Below are 15,936 nucleotides of genomic sequence, written 5' to 3'. Positions count from 1 at the left end.
AAAGCTTCAGCAAATACCTTGGGCAGATATGTTTGGCGTGGTTGTTAGCAAAATGTTAGTTCACTGAATGTGTATAATCATGCATTATTGTACGTGATGTGACTTGTGACTTTAATATAGTGATGTTAATGACCATATTAAATATATCAACTAGTGAAGAAAAGCAAAATAACGCTTAAGTGAAGAAACTGCCTTGACTCGATTCGTCCTGAGTGGTGCTATGCAGAGAGGCACTAACATTTCTTCTAGAGTTGTTTTGCTTTAGCGACTGCGCCGAATTATTATTAGTTGTACCAATGCTTTTTAGTAAGAGATATCGTCCACGAAGTTCAAAACACTGTTTTCCCGGGGAGAAGATCGAATATTTGGAACCTTAATAAGTGCAGAAGCGGTCACCGGTCGAAGGGTTACCTTCAATATGTAGGCTAGATAAGGCTCTGGAGCAGTCAACGGGACTGTGATTCAGGTGCTCAGTGCGTCATGGTGTTTTGTTTGTTTCTAATGTGTAAAGTTGAGGCTTAGGCGATTTGGTAGATACTTCCGAATTAAAAACAGCGCAAAAGGACGACGACCAGACAAAAGAAGTGATACGGACGCTGCGCTTACCTACAACTGAGTTTATTGAACGCAAAACGGCAATAATACTTGCGTTGTCGCGAACAAAAGAGAAGAAAGAATTTAGCCCGCGTGATACATCACCAATAAAAAAGTGAAAGCCGTTTACAAATCCCTGTAACGCCGAATTGGAGCGCAGCTCTTGAGGAGGAGGAGTGAAGGGTACTGAGGGGAGGGTAGACCCCTCCTCCTCCCCTCATTCTTTAATATGCTCCGGGGAGGCGGTCACGTGACCTCGGGGGGGGGGGGGGGGTCACGTGACTTCGGGGAGGGGGGTCACGTGACCTCGGGGGGGTCACGTGACCTCAGAGGGGTCACGTGACTTGGGGGTCACGTGGGGGTCACCTTGGGGTCACGTGACCTTGAGATGACCTTGGGAGGGGTCACGTGACCTTGGGGGTCACGTGACCTTGGGGAGGAGACCACGTGACCTCGGGGGTCACGTGACCTCAGAGGGGTCACGTGACTTGGGGGTCACGTGACCTTCAAAGGGTCACGTGGGGTCTTGGGGTCACGTGACCTTGAGATGACCTTGGGAGGGGTCACGTGACCTCGAGGGGTCACGTGACCTTGGGAGTCACGTGGGGTCACGTGACCTTGAGATGACCTTGGGAGGGGTCACGTGACCTGGAGGGGTCACGTGACCTTGGGGGTCACGTGACCTTGGGATGACCTTGGTTACGCCGACGGCGACGGCGACGGCGACGGCGACGCCGCTCAAGCCGGGAACGGGCCCCTAAGAGCTGCGCTCTAAAAATAAGAAGTGCGCCATGACAGAGCCGTACAGAGTACGGCTGTGTCATGGGTTAACAGGTCCCTTGTCAAAAAAAGTCATTTGTATGAGATATTTCTTGCGTCCAATAAACATATGAATCATACAAGATATATAAGAACTATATAAAAACTATATAAGAATTATATAAGATATATAAGAACTATATAAAAACTATATAAGAATTATATAAGATATATAAGAACCATATAAAAACTTATAAGAAACTGCCCACTAGTTTCTTATACGGTGCTTGTATGTTCTTATATATCATATATAGTTCTTATATAGTTCTTCATTGGTCTTATATGGTTCTTATATGTTCTTATATGTCGTGTATGATTCATATGTGTTTATTGGACACAGAAATTTTTCACACAAATTCCCAATTTTCAATAGGGCTCTGCAAAACCTGGACAACTTGTCCGGAGCAGAGAATGAAACGTCGACGTCACACCTGCCCGCAATGCGTTTTATGTTGTGGGCCAAGCCGTGTATGTAGGGAGTGACTACAAACTTTCTTCTTTCCCTTCCCTTTCTGCTGTTGGCGTGTTCTTCACTTGTCATAGGCCTGCTCGTGATGTCTTTCAGCAGACTCGGCGACCGATGTTAACACGTGGGAGAGAAGTCCAGCACCGGCGAGGCGTTCAGTTTGCCTGCCAAAGCTATGTTTAATTTCATTATAACAAGACTTACGCAGCGCATGTGTATAGCAAGTCCTCACAATTGCCCGCTTGACAATTTTTGAGTGAGCGGACTCGAATGGCAAGAGTGGCTTTCCAGCACCGGGTTCATAGCTAAAACAAATAGTTAAATTCAAATCCAAAAATAGGATTCATCCTGCCTCAGGCACCTCATGAGTCAGAACAAGTGGCGAAAGGCAGTCACTAAGAATGCTTAAAACTTGAGTCATTGACGAAATAAAGGATAAGGCATCGGCATCCAACAAAACAAGAAAATTGCCGACATACCGGAAGACTTTTGCAACTTTGGTTCCCCCAAGCCGTTCAAAGATTGTGCGGTCAAGGCTCACTAAAAACAAGTCTCTAAGCACGGGTGCAATGCAAGAACCAATACATACCCCTTGCCGTTGCAAATAGATGTTATCCTCCCAAGTCGCAAAGGTCGACCTCAGATACACATCAAGGAGCTCCATGAAGCCTTCAAATGAAAGTTCAGCAACATTTTGAAAGGCAACTGCACAAACACATCGATGCAGTCACGAATGCAGGTGAGGAGTCCATTATGTGGCAAGCAGTAATAAAAATCCTTAATATCGAACGAACAGGCCATAAAGGTAGTGCGCTCGTTGTCTTTAATAAAAGAAATGACATTATCAGAACTCTTCACGAGAAAAGGATTGTGAATCTGAGGCAGCTTCAAACTTTTTTTGCGGAAACATTGCAACCGACATCTGCCAAGTATCAGCCTCTGAAAAAATGACACGCTAAGGGTAATCTACCTTGTGCGTCTTTGCTGCACAGAAGAGTTCCAAACTACGAGAGACCATCGAGGAACACGGCGTAAAGCCTTTTCAAACCGCAGCAGGGACTAGCATAGACGCCTTCTTGGAACTGCTTGGGGTATATTTAACGGTGACCGTGATCTCGTATGAAGGTCTAGACTACGTCCAAAAAAGTGGGATCTGCATTGCTTCTAGGGTGGCTCCACATCTATGCGATCTGTTCTTGGCGGCGTGTGGTAGGCACATCAAAGCCACACTGAACGATGCTAGAGTCAAAGCCATCTTCAGGTACGTGGACGACTTCCTGATCCTGTGCAGCAGAGATATCGAAAGTGAAGAAAACGGCTGCAGGAGCACGATCATGAAAACCTTCCACGAATATTGCCCCGACCTGCTCTTCACTCATGAGCTACCCGTGGGCAAGTCTATTAAGTTCCTGGACCTCGCACTTGAGTTCAAGGATGGACATGTGTGCTGGAGGTATGAACCTCGTTCAAGTGAAGGTTTTCTTCCATTTGCATCCTGCCATTCAAAAACCGTAAAACGAGGTGTTGCCAACACGGCACACGTATCAGCGCTGCGCAAGTCATGCAACCATCAAGCTGACGCCAGCTTTCAGAAACAGATGACCCGGCTTCGTGACTCTGGGTACCCAGGTGTCCTCCTTGGAGCCATATGTGAGATAATATGCAGAATATTCTCAAGAGGATCACCCAGTACCGAGCGAGATAGACAGACTTTATGAGAGAACTTCGCAGTAGTCCCCTACATCCACGGTGTCACCCACCGGCTCAAAAAGATCGCTGCACGACAAAATGTCAGGGTCGTGTGCTCGGCACCGAACAGAGGGAACTCTATGTGCCGCAGAGTAAATCGGGCCAAGAACCGCCAGCCAACCTGCAACACTGTGCACAGGACTAAGTACGCCATGTGCCAGACTGGTGTAGTGTACACGATTCCAATGTCATGTGGGAGCTGCTACATTGGGCAGACGGGACGCTGCGTTAATGACAGAGTCAGGGAGCACGCGGCGTCGGTGCAGGGCACGGGAGCTGGGCACCTTGCAGCCCATTGCCGCACGTGGGGATGCAGGCCAAGTTTTAGCAGCGTCTCCATTATTAAAAGACACAGAAATGCCTTTGCGCGCGAAATTCTCGAGGCCCTGGCCAATGAGCAAACCACCGATGACTGCGTAAGCATGCCCTCCATCAGGGTCAGCAAGGAAGAAAGGCAGTTTTCGCAGTGTGGCACGGCCCCGTGAAAAGGAATAAGAGGGATATGAGCCGGCGGGTGGTCTGTGGGTTGGATCGGGGAGGTGTTAGTGACCAAATCTAGTAATTTAGTGTAATGAATTAATTTTATTTAGTATTTTAATTTAGTAGTGTAATGTAAGGATATAGGGCGATTCATTGGCATTAATTACTTTACGTGTGAATCTTTGGGTCAAAGTGATGAAGAAGAAGTATAAAGTCTTAGTTGATAGCTCGGTGGTTGATAGTCAGCGGTGTGTATGTCTCTGTTTCTCCCTGTCTGTGTTTTGTCCCTATCGTTCTAGCTGACCATTCACCGAAACCTAAGCTGTTTCCCAGCGTCGATTTTCCTGACAAGCTGTTCGAGGTTTAGCTTTTTACACAGCTTTTTCGCCTCAGATTTTTGCTTAGTTAGGGAAACGCTGTCCTTAAGCAGTGGCCCTTTCAGGCAAAGAGATGAATTTTCTAGTTCACTGACTTGCTCGTTTTTGAGCACGTACTCTGTACGGCTGTGTTATGGCGCAATTTTTATTTTCTATTTTTATTATTTTTATTTTGTATTGGTGATGGATCACGTGGGCTGAAATCTTTCTTCTTTTTTGTTCGTGACAATGCCACTATATATTGCGATTTTGCGTTCAATAAACTCAGTTCTAAGTCAGCGCTGCATCCGTGTCACTTAATTCTTTGTCTGCTCCTCGTCTTTTGGCGCTGTTTTTAATTTCGATCTAATCTGTAGTTGCGGGATGCGTAGTAGTACCTACGAATACCACAGAACAAACTAGCAAAATCAAAAAAAAAAATTCTTGTGTAGCCGATTTTAATACACAAATGGCATCTTGAGGGGGATTATATTCGTGGTATATCTAAAATCGTTTCTGATTAATATTTATGATGTAGTTTGAATACCTTACGCGCGTATTTCAATGTGGACAAAATAATACAGAATGAATACAAAATTAATATTCCTATTCAATATATTTCAACTATGTTTTAAATACAGCCCCTTTCTGCTGAGAGGTGGTCCTATCCACGATGCCAAGGAAGCCCTTGATTCGTCTGCAGCCTTCGCAGGGGCTGTAGGGTTTTATTGAACAACAAATGGGGTCAGTCCCCAATTGTTAGGATGACGGCTTCAAAAGAGAACACAAATAGCTGCCCAAATAGGTTAACTTTAACCCTGAGGCCCTTGAGTAGGGAACAAAAACGCCCATTGAAACGGATCAAAAGTCCTATTCTTAATGGGGTGAATGCAAACGAACTAAAAAAGGGAAGGACTAATATCACTTTTTGCCGCTTTAGAGGATGACATCGAGTTAGTCCCGCAAAAGGACAAAGTACTACTCTATTTTTTTTAAGAGCGCATAGGCCTACAATTTGGCTTGGATGCTCTAGCGAAAGGTGCTTGCAATTCTGGTTCATAGAATGAGCAGTTTCCTCACGACCTCTTCAATCCGAGTGAACCGGAAGCGCGGCGACGGGACGTATGATAATTTTTTTTTTTTTTGTAATCTGACGCTTGTTACACGTGTAATAACGGACTCTCTACTCCGGTATGTTATGATTGATCTTCAACGACGCAACCCCCATTACAAGCTATTTTTTTTTCGTTTGTTGTCGTCCTGAGTGGTCACGACACAGGCGCACAGCTTCGCAGAAGCCCCCACATGCAGCACCTATGCTGGTCGGCATCAAACAATACTTTTCGCGTCGTAAGACAAGCCTGGAGGATGATATTGTTGCGAATGGAGAAGGCTCAACGAGCGTAAACTTAAAATAAATATTTAACTAGTGCCAGAAACAAAAATAGGAACAGACGTCCAGAAAGCAGCATCGACGGCGGCAGCAGCGAGCGACGGTGCTTTGGCAGGACAGCTCCATGGCTAGCGCGAGAGAGAATGTGCCTAGCAGGGATGGGCAAAATTCATGCAAACAGGTATTAAAATACAAATACAAAATACTTCGTCAAAAATGTATTTAATTACAAAGCTAATTACGTTTCTAAAAAAGCATTGAAGTTCAAGATCCAAATACAACCGAATGTATTTGGTCTCCTCCAAATACTTTTCCAAATACATTCCTCAAAATTTACGTCAGCGACTTCAGGGCACCTGCAACGGGTTTCTGGGTATCTCATTTTAATTTTGCATCGCACACTCGGGAGTTAGTGTGCGAGGCTCTAGTAACGATAATCACCAAAAAATGTAATCAGCTTGGACGTAATAGGTGAAAAAGGTAGACAGCGTCAAGCAGTTTTTTTTTGTCGATTACATTTTGGTATAGACCAACAAAAAACCGAGACGACCAAGACGCGCAGCACTAGCTAAAGAATATTTTATTGTTGAAACTCTTACCAGTTACAAAAATCTGGACGACCCGCGCATTTAGAATGTTCCAGACAAAAATATGGATGGAAATCAGGCTGGAAAGCATCACAAGTTGTCACAGGCACTTATTAGCCAGTCTGCCTGTGAACGTCGATCTCGTCACTATTCTTGCCCTGGACTAGCACCGTAATCACAAAGTCACTAAACGCTTGTGCTTGATTAATGGTATATTCGGCTGGTCGCTTTTCAGCCTCTTGGGGTGCTCTGAAAAGCCGGTGCGCATTCGGCTGGTCGATGCCAGACGCTCCAAGTATATTCGTTTGGTTCTTTCGGAGCGCTCTCGCAGCTCCGAATCTCGCCGTCCTCCGAATCGGAGTGGTTTGAGGCGCTCTGGCATGGAAGTGGGAGCGCACGAGAGATCTGGCTGCCGACCGGTCACGTGACTCCAGCCATTCGGCCATTTTGGTTTTGTGTCAGACGCGGACGGCGAGAACGCAGCTACTCCGCAGAAAAAGGTCTGCGAAAAACAGCCGTCACTCTCGACGCCGTCACCGTTGTGTTGTGCTCCCCGATTTGAGGTGAAATGTCGTTGAGACGAAGACGTTTAATGTTAGTGGTGGCACCGTCAGTGCTGCTGTCGAAGCTAGCAGACAGCGACAACACCAGGAGCTCAGACGACGGCGACGAGGTCCGTGTTTACGAAGCGAAGTTTGCCGAGATGTTTGACGAACCTTGTACGATGCCCAAGGTCAAGGCCTATGTTTCTATAGTGTGAACCTACTCGGACAAAGCGGTAAAAACAAAAGTACGAGAGTTTTCAAGCTGTAATGTTGTCTTTTTTTATAGTTTCGCAGGAACTTCCGTTTGGCACGGCTGGCTTGCGATGTCCTTATCGGCGTCCGCGTTGACGGCTGCCATTTTTCAAGGATTGACGGATGGATGAATGACTGAATACTGCTGAACCCCTTGAATCCGAGAAGCACAATGTCCGCTAGAGGGCGGCTCGCGACGTCCTCTATTGGCGCACACCAACCTTTATCCGCTCGGCTTGCCGCTTCGAAAAGTTGAGGAGCGTTCGGCTGGGCGCGCCGATTATCTCGCTCCGATGCGGAGGCGCTCCGGGATCTGGTAGCAACGACTCGGATGATTGGAGCGCTCGAAAGTGACCAGCCGAATGTACCATGAAAGACACTGCATTCGGTGCAGAACGTAGTTTTCTTATTGCTCTGGACAGTGACAATAAATTTGAGGGATGGATTTTTACCCACAAAATTGTATTTAATTACAATTGTATTTAAAATACTCATGTTTTAGTATTTAAATGCACACATTAAATACATTACCCAATTTGTAATTAAATACAAATGCCAAATACACAAAGTATTTGAAATACGTATTTCAAATACTTGTGTTTGAAATACTGCCAGATCCCTGGTGCCTAGTCTGCACGCGACAGTATGATTCGAAAAGGTGAGTAGGGACGCTTAAATAACGCGGAAGCGTTGATTGCGGATATTGTGTCAGGTACGCCAAGATCGGTGATCAACTATTTCAGAACAATTAGGAGTTATCGCGACCTAGGTGTGGTGGTTTGCGTTACCGAAACAGAGGAACAATAAACAGTTATTTACTGAAGAAGTAACTAATTAGTGCCTTACTGTTTACTCCAATTCAAAGGGAATGCGTTGCTCGAAAGTAGCGTGTTAGCGTCTCGTTTCTCTTAACCTGTCGCTTCTGTGAAACAGTAGCCGTTTCTAATATTTATCGTCGGTAATAATTCCTTGCTTTTTAACGCATTCATTCTGGAGATAACTGTGACTATACTGACGCAGCTTATGCACATCCTTTTCCGTTTCATCTAGCATTTTCTTGTCGTTCCAATAACACGTACGAGAGATGGGGTGAAAACTCGGTTGGGTAGTTCTGGTGTTACCTTCTAGAAGTTAGTCGTTACTCATTCAGAATGTAACGAAATGTGTTACACGTACCTAAAAAATAACCGAGTTTTTACTTTGGTATGAACAAACTGACTTGGTACAATCAAAGCGTTACCTATAACGCTTCTCACAAATCTGCCTTTAGTCTTCGAAAACTTTGGAAAACCAAAATGACCATTCCCATGGCAACAAATATTTTTCAACCAATCGCATCACGAAGTTTTGAATGTCTGCTATGCTTAGTTTGCAGGCGGGACGGCGCTGTTCTAGCGTCTTTCGCTTCGCTTTCCATTGAAGCCTGGCCTTTACTCGGCGTTCAGGTCATCCTCCTGGACGAGCCCACGCTGGGCCTGGACTCGCAGGACAAGCGTCGCGTCTGGGCCGTCCTGCTGAGCATGCGCGCCAAGAGCACCATCGTGCTGTCCACTCACGACGTGGAAGAGGCCGACCTCCTCGCCGACCGCATCCTGCTCATGGGCCAGAGAACCCTGCTGTGCAGTGGGTCCCCGCGCTACGTCGAGGCACTACTCGGTGGGTGTCTCGCCGCCCGCAGGTCCCACGTCCACTGCTCGAGCTGGACGCCGCGGTCCTTTGTTCATGCGCCCAATCAAAGATACCGGCGGGAAGCGGCAACTAGTCACAATTGGTTCCTGGAAGGCGTCTTCGCCGGGCGTATTGAGCGTCCTATCCCACTGTCACAAAAACCGGCATGGTCCCGCCGGGCCTTGCGTATTGTACAGGGCGCCCCGTCGGCTGCCTGCGGGGCCATGTGGTCGCCGAGGGTGGTGTGACACTCGCTGGTTGGCGCTAGTTAGCACCTCGCCGGTCCCGACTGGGACCCTTACTTGACTTGTTTATGGCCTCTTCGACTCCCGTTCGGGGGACGCTTTTGCCCGATGCTTGGGCGCGGTACCACTTCGTGGAATTCGGTAATGAGTTTGCCAGATGCCCCAGTTGAGCGTTTTTGGTGTTGACTTTGGAGCTTGGGGCAACGAATGTCTTCGCCGCTGTGACGGTCATTTTTTTTGTGTGTGTGTGAGTGTATTGCGATTGTAGGGGAGCGGGTGTGTTTTGTTTACTTTATTAAGAAAGAGCGCCGTTCGGGTGAAACTGGGAAACGGCGCGGCAGTCGACTTGGGAGGTTCGAGAGCGCAACCCGCTCTTCCTGTCGGCTCCGGGCGTAGCCTCGGGCACCGCGGTGAAGGGGAAGACCCGCCTGGACACTGAACGTCAGCTACTTCTGTGCTCCAACCCTGTGCGGCCTTCCTCTGCCGGACTGCTCCAGTGCGTCAACCGTCCGTGACGCGACAGCGTCTAAAGCCAACAACCCCCGCCTCTGGCGCACCGCGGCCACGTCCAGACAGAGCCCGTCGCAAGCGACCGACCTCAGGTGCGTCCACGCCTCTGCGAGCCTCGTCGTGCCGGACTGCGTCGAAGTGCGGTATCGTTCCCATTCCTCTTGTTGTGTATTCTCTGTCTTGCCGATAGCTATTAAGTTTTCTTGTATGCTTCCGCCTGATTGAGACTGTCTGTATTACCCTTTAATTTTTGTCGTCGCCATCTTACTAGCCTTTTATTAAATGTTTCTACTGCTCTGTTCGTCACGTGCCTTGTCTTTGTCCCCCCGTCCCTGGAGCCCACGTACTGTGGGATAGCGGGCGTCCGAACCCCCGTTGCGGTCTACGGCGAGTGCGCTTCCCCTCTCGCTCCGCACCGGACCGTGACATTTTCTGGCGTCCGCGACAGGACGCCCGTTTTTCGGGGGACCGTGGGACAGAGACAGGTCTTACGAAAAGCTGTTATTCTTTCAAGTTGTGCACGCATTGTTGCCGGAGTGACGGTTGATGTAACGCGGTTCGCGTAATAGTTCCGACACTGCGTGGGGCGCAAAGATGGAATGGGAGAGGTTGTTGTCAGTGGGAACTCAGCTGGGGTTGGCTGGGGCCGACTTAAAGATGTGGATGGATGAGGCCTCCCAGAGGGGAGCTGCGAAAGAAGCTGCCGATAGAGACGCTGCGCTCGACGCAGCAGAGAGAGAACGGGTTTTTGCTAAAGAAGCCGCAGAGCGAGAAATTGAAATCTTAAAGCTTAAGATTCAATTGGAAAAGGAAGAAAGAGTCAGCGCGGCCAGTAACGTGTCCGAAGAAAGGCGCGAACGAGAAGGGCAGAGCGCCCTAAAATTGAGTCCCAGTAAACTCCTGGTCGCCTTCGATGAAAAGAAAGATGACTTGGACGCGTACATCCGTAGGTTCGAGGGTATAGCACTCAGTCAGAAATGGCCCGAGGGCCAATGGGCTACCGCGCTCAGTACCTGCCTGACCGGAGAGGCTCTCAGCGTATATGGACGCCTAACGCCGGAGGATGCCGCGAATTACGGAAAGGTGAAGGCGTCTTTGCTGAAAAGGTTTCGGTTCACTGTCGACGGATTTCGGGATAAGTTCCGAGGGGGGAAACCGCTTGACGGTGAAACCGCTACTCAGTATGCCGCCCGGCTCGGCCACTACCTTGATCGCTGGGTTGAACTGTCGAGCATCGCGAGAGACTTCGAATGCCTCCGTGAGTTGGTCCTACAGGACCAGTTTCTGAGGGGATGCCACCCAAGCCTGACCCTGTATCTGAGGGAGAGGAAGGTTCCGAGTCTCGAGGGGTTGCTGGAGCTGGCCGACCAATATTTGGAGGCGCAGTCTCATGGAAACTTAGGGAAATCCCGAAGGAGCGAGGCAGAGCCTAGCGTGCGGGAGAACACTGGGAAACAGGTGCCGAGGCCGGCGGTGAGGTGCTTCCTTTGCAACAAAATCGGCCATCTGGCGGCTCAGTGCCGTAGCGGTAGCAACGCTGGGAACGTACCGACGTGTCGGAAATGTGGCCGCAGGGGGCATAGAACCGAGTTGTGCCGAGGCTCCGACGGCGGGAGGCCTCAGGCCTCGTGCGTATGTGCTCCGAAAGAGGGGCCGATGAACGCAGCCGACGGGAACCGTTTCGTGGAGCTGAAGAGTGGGGAGAAGATTCCTGTCGTGAATGCCGCTGTGACCTCGCGGGCGGAATTCCTTGTTGAGGGAATGCCCGTCGTAGAGGGCAACGTAGGGACGAGGAAGATTACCGTATTGCGCGACACGGGCAGCAATACGGTGATCATCAAGAGAGACCTGGTTGACGACGGCCAGATAACCGGAATAAGGAGGCCCGTTTACCTGGTGGATGGGACCGCGAAGATGCTCCCCGAGGCGAGAGTTCGGGTATCGACCCCCTACTTTCGGGGTGTGGTGACGGCCCTCTGCATGAAAGATCCATTGTACGATCTGATTCTCGGGAACGTCACCGGAGTCAGAGACACCGACAACGCCGGGGTGGACTCCGAGAAGGAGGACGACCCACCCGACTCCGACGTCGGGGCCAGTGGAGTAAAGCCGAGCGCGCAGGGTGAAAGGGTCCTGACCCCAGACGAGGTTCCAAGGCCTACGAGTAAGAAGACTCAAGCGAAGAACACTAAACCTAAAAAGGGTCAGGATTCAGCGGGGGCGGTCGAGACGCGGAATAGGAAGAAAAGGAAGAAGCCCAAACACCAGGGTCTGAAAACTCCCCGAATGGAGAGAGTACCTCTTAACACTCCAGAGTTCAGATCTCCAGCCGCTTCACTATATCAACAGGGAAAAGCACCTGAACGGCGGGGTGCTGCGATGGAGCCTCCAGCTTCGGGAGTACCAGTTCCGCCAGGAATACAGAAAGGGGGGAGAAAACGTCGGCGCCGACTATCTGAGTCGCGCTGAGTAACCGCTGATCGCTGCGCCGGCGCTACCGTCGTGTGACGCCTTGTCTCGTAATGTAAATTAGAAGCTCCTCTATTGTATTTATTTTTGTGTAGATTTGTTGTACGTCTGCAGCATGGCGTAGCCAAGTGTGCGGCTAGGCCGTATATTTAGTGGAGGTACGCATCATTGACTATGCCATGAGAGCGTCAGTCTTTCCGCGAGGTTAATTGCTTCAGTGTCGTATTTTCTTTTGCGATTGTGCTGTTGGTCAGGGCGTTATCTAGAAGTAAAGAGCGTTCCGAACCTATTTTTATCTTGTGTTGAATGTTTTGCTAATATGCTTCTTCATGTGTCTGTGCCAGCTGTGTCTGTGTCAGAGCGTTTGAGTTGACCTTTTCTGCTACGGTCCAGAGTACATTGAGATATATGCCAGTGGTAATTTTTGTTTTTGTGACGTGGAAAATATTAACGCGTTAATATTCTTAAGAAGGGGGTAGTGTCACAAAAACCGGCCTGGTCCCGCCGGGCCTTGCGTATTGTACAGGGCGCCCCGTCGGCTGCCTGCGGGGCCATGTGGTCGCCGAGGGTGGTGTGACACTCGCTGGTTGGCGCTAGTTAGCACCTCGCCGGTCCCGACTGGGACGCTTACTTGACTTGTTTATGGCCTCTTCGACTCCCGTTCGGGGGACGCTTTTGCCCGATGCTTGGGCGCGGTACCACTTCGTGGAATTCGGTAATGAGTTTGCCAGATGCCCCAGTTGAGCGTTTTTGGTGTTGACTTTGGAGCTTGGGGCAACGAATGTCTTCGCCGCTGTGACGGTCATTTTTTTTTGTGTGTGTGTGTGAGTGTATTGCGAGTGTAGGGGAGCGGGTGTGTTTTGTTTACTTTATTAAGAAAGAGCGCCGTTCGGGTGAAACTGGGAAACGGCGCGGCAGTCGACTTGGGAGGTTCGAGAGCGCAACCCGCTCTTCCTGTCGGCTCCGGGCGTAGCCTCGGGCACCGCGGTGAAGGGGAAGATCCGCCTGGACACTGAACGTCAGCTACTTCTATGCTCCAACCCTGTGCGGCCTTCCTCTGCCGGACTGCTCCAGTGCGTCGACCGTCCGTGACGCGACAGCGTCTAAAGCCAACAACCCCCGCCTCTGGCGCACCGCGGCCACGTCCAGACAGAGCCCGTCGCAAGCGACCGACCTCAGGTGCGTCCACGCCTCTGCGAGCCTCGTCGTGCCGGACTGCGTCGAAGTGCGGTATCGTTCCCATTCCTCTTGTTGTGTATTCTCTGTCTTGCCGATAGCTATTAAGTTTTCTTGTATGCTTCCGCCTGATTGAGACTGTCTGTATTACCCTTTAATTTTTGTCGTCGCCATCTTACTAGCCTTTTATTAAATGTTTCTACTGCTCTGTTCGTCACGTGCCTTGTCTTTGTCCCCCCGTCTCTGGAGCCCACGTACTGTGGGATAGCGGGCGTCCGAACCCCCGTTGCGGTCTACGCCGAGTGCGCTTCCCCTCTCGCTCCGCACCGGACCGTGACACCCACCATCAAGAATCGTCCCGAACTGGCAATGAATTCCCTCACAGAAGCCGGTCTGTCATAATGTCAGATGCCAGGACCTTGGTGGTTGGTGCTAGGAGTCTCGGGAAAGAGCACAAGCGAACGCGAGTGTCACTGTCATCACGAAGTCTCAGATTTTGGCTGCTCAAGTTTCTATGGACTGTCAAGCGAGAGAACCACGTGCAGCAGAACAGGCGCTTGCTATATATACATCTGCTCTTGTGACACCGCCAACATCACTTTGTGGCGAAGGCATGAAACTTGTATGGCGTCATCAAACGAAAATCGAGGACGCACTTTTTAGGATACGTTGAACGCACCAGTCGGAGACCCGTTCCAGGCACCATATTATTGGCGACTCCCGCCAAATCGATACCACCTAGCGGAAACCACGTGAAGCTAGGAAATGAGGCCGTTTTCTTAATGTCAATCATGTCGCATTACACCTGAGACTGCGGTGGAAGAAATCGGAAGAACTTTCAGTAGAAGGAACAGACACAGAGAACGTCTCTGTTCCTTCTACTGAAAGTTCTTCCGATTTCTTCCACCGCAGTCTCAGGTGTAATACGACATGATTAGCTACCACCAGCTCGCCTGCACTCTCACCGTCTTGCTAATGTTGTCTGCTTTCGCTGCTTGGTTCTCGCAGACATCATGGCTTCCCGTGTTTTTTTTTTTGTTTTTTTTAATATAAAGATATCTTAATAATCGCGGTTCAGAGAGATACATCTTAATGGTATGCAGTCGTCTTCTTTCGCGAGACGAACAAGAATGTCGTCATAGAAAAAAATATACCTGTGCGAATCTAGGAGCAAACCTAGTAACTAGAGTAACTTCAAATGTAGATCGCCGCATATGACGCCGCAACGAAACAGAAACGCTTTTTTTTTATCCAAAAGATTATTGTAGCTTTATATATTTAAAAAAAATCGGCGAATTTTGTTGTCATCGTTCCCGTTATAAAAATTATTTATTTATTTATTTATTTATTTATTTTTACATACTGGTGGCCCGTGGGGCCGTGGCAGGGAGGAACAAACACACACACACACACACAAAAAAAAAGAATATGATTCATACCTCCAACAGAGCTACGAACAATAAAGTGGTTACAAGATTAAATACAAAACACGCCAAGAGCGCAAAATAGAAAACAAGAGCACTAAATGCACGTAAAAAGTGATAATAAATTTAACAATGACAATATACTGACAAAAAGTATCACCAATTATCACCAAATGTGATGCCGATGACATGTTGATAGCTATGGAAGCCCATTCCCACGCCTTCAACAGGCTAATTTACTCGAAAACCTAATTTTTGCGAATAACCTAGCAATCGCGAAATATATTTGTCCTAGAAAGTCAGGCAAAGCCACTTGGCGCATGCAATATTTGGACACTCCGCTTTGTTTAGCGCGCCAACACACATGCGTCCCCAAGAGGTTCCCAAAACGTACAAACGTCCAGTTCAGTAGGTGGACGTCCGTCGTACCTCCTTCGGTCGTAGACTCTAAGATCGCGCTCAGTGGCTCAGCGAGAACGGTGGCGGACGGCCGGTGTTGAGCTCTCGAGGAGGAAGGAAATGCCTGACACGGTCGGGAGGACGCCGGCGGACGGCCCATGGACATCCGTGGCTTATCCGCGTCCAGATACGAAGCTAACAAAACTTCTGCCAAAACAATGTGCCTCTTCTTTCAGCTTTGCTATAATTACTAAACAATTGTAATCTATTAAGAACACGATGTTTATTCAAGTCATTAACAGCGTCTTCAATCGTATATCCTTCATATAGTAAATACGAACTGTGGGCTTGGGCACATCAGCCAGATCAGTGCTCAGATTGGCTCAGAACGAGAAGCAGCGCCTTTGTTCGATGTGCTGCTTTGTTCATAGGTTAACCGGTTTAATTTGCTACGTTTTCCGGGGTTCCTCGACCATTTAGTTGAGTGGTTTCTTAATTTTAACCTCTTGCCAGATTTTGAAAAGGGAAGATGGCGAAAGAGGGTAAGTGGTGAACGAAACTAGAGGCAAGCGAGTGCAATTTAGCGCCTTTTTTAAGTTTACGATGGTTGCTTGCCCGTCTTGACCGCAAGATGCCCAAGCCAGCGCAGAGTTTTTATTGAAACGTGAACAAACACGTGAAAAACAGTTTGTTTCTTTGTGAGTCTACAGAGGAGAACGCGAATGTAGAACGGACGGATCACAAAGACGTCTCTAAGTGGGATTTTTACGCCGATGACGACTGTACCTCGCTCGACCGGGCATT

Source organism: Ixodes scapularis, unplaced genomic scaffold (assembly GCF_016920785.2).
Source record: "Ixodes scapularis isolate PalLabHiFi unplaced genomic scaffold, ASM1692078v2 PGA_scaffold7__128_contigs__length_106722199, whole genome shotgun sequence".
In the NCBI taxonomy this organism is placed as follows: Eukaryota; Metazoa; Arthropoda; class Arachnida; order Ixodida; family Ixodidae; genus Ixodes; species Ixodes scapularis.
This window is presented reverse-complemented; position numbering follows the sequence as displayed.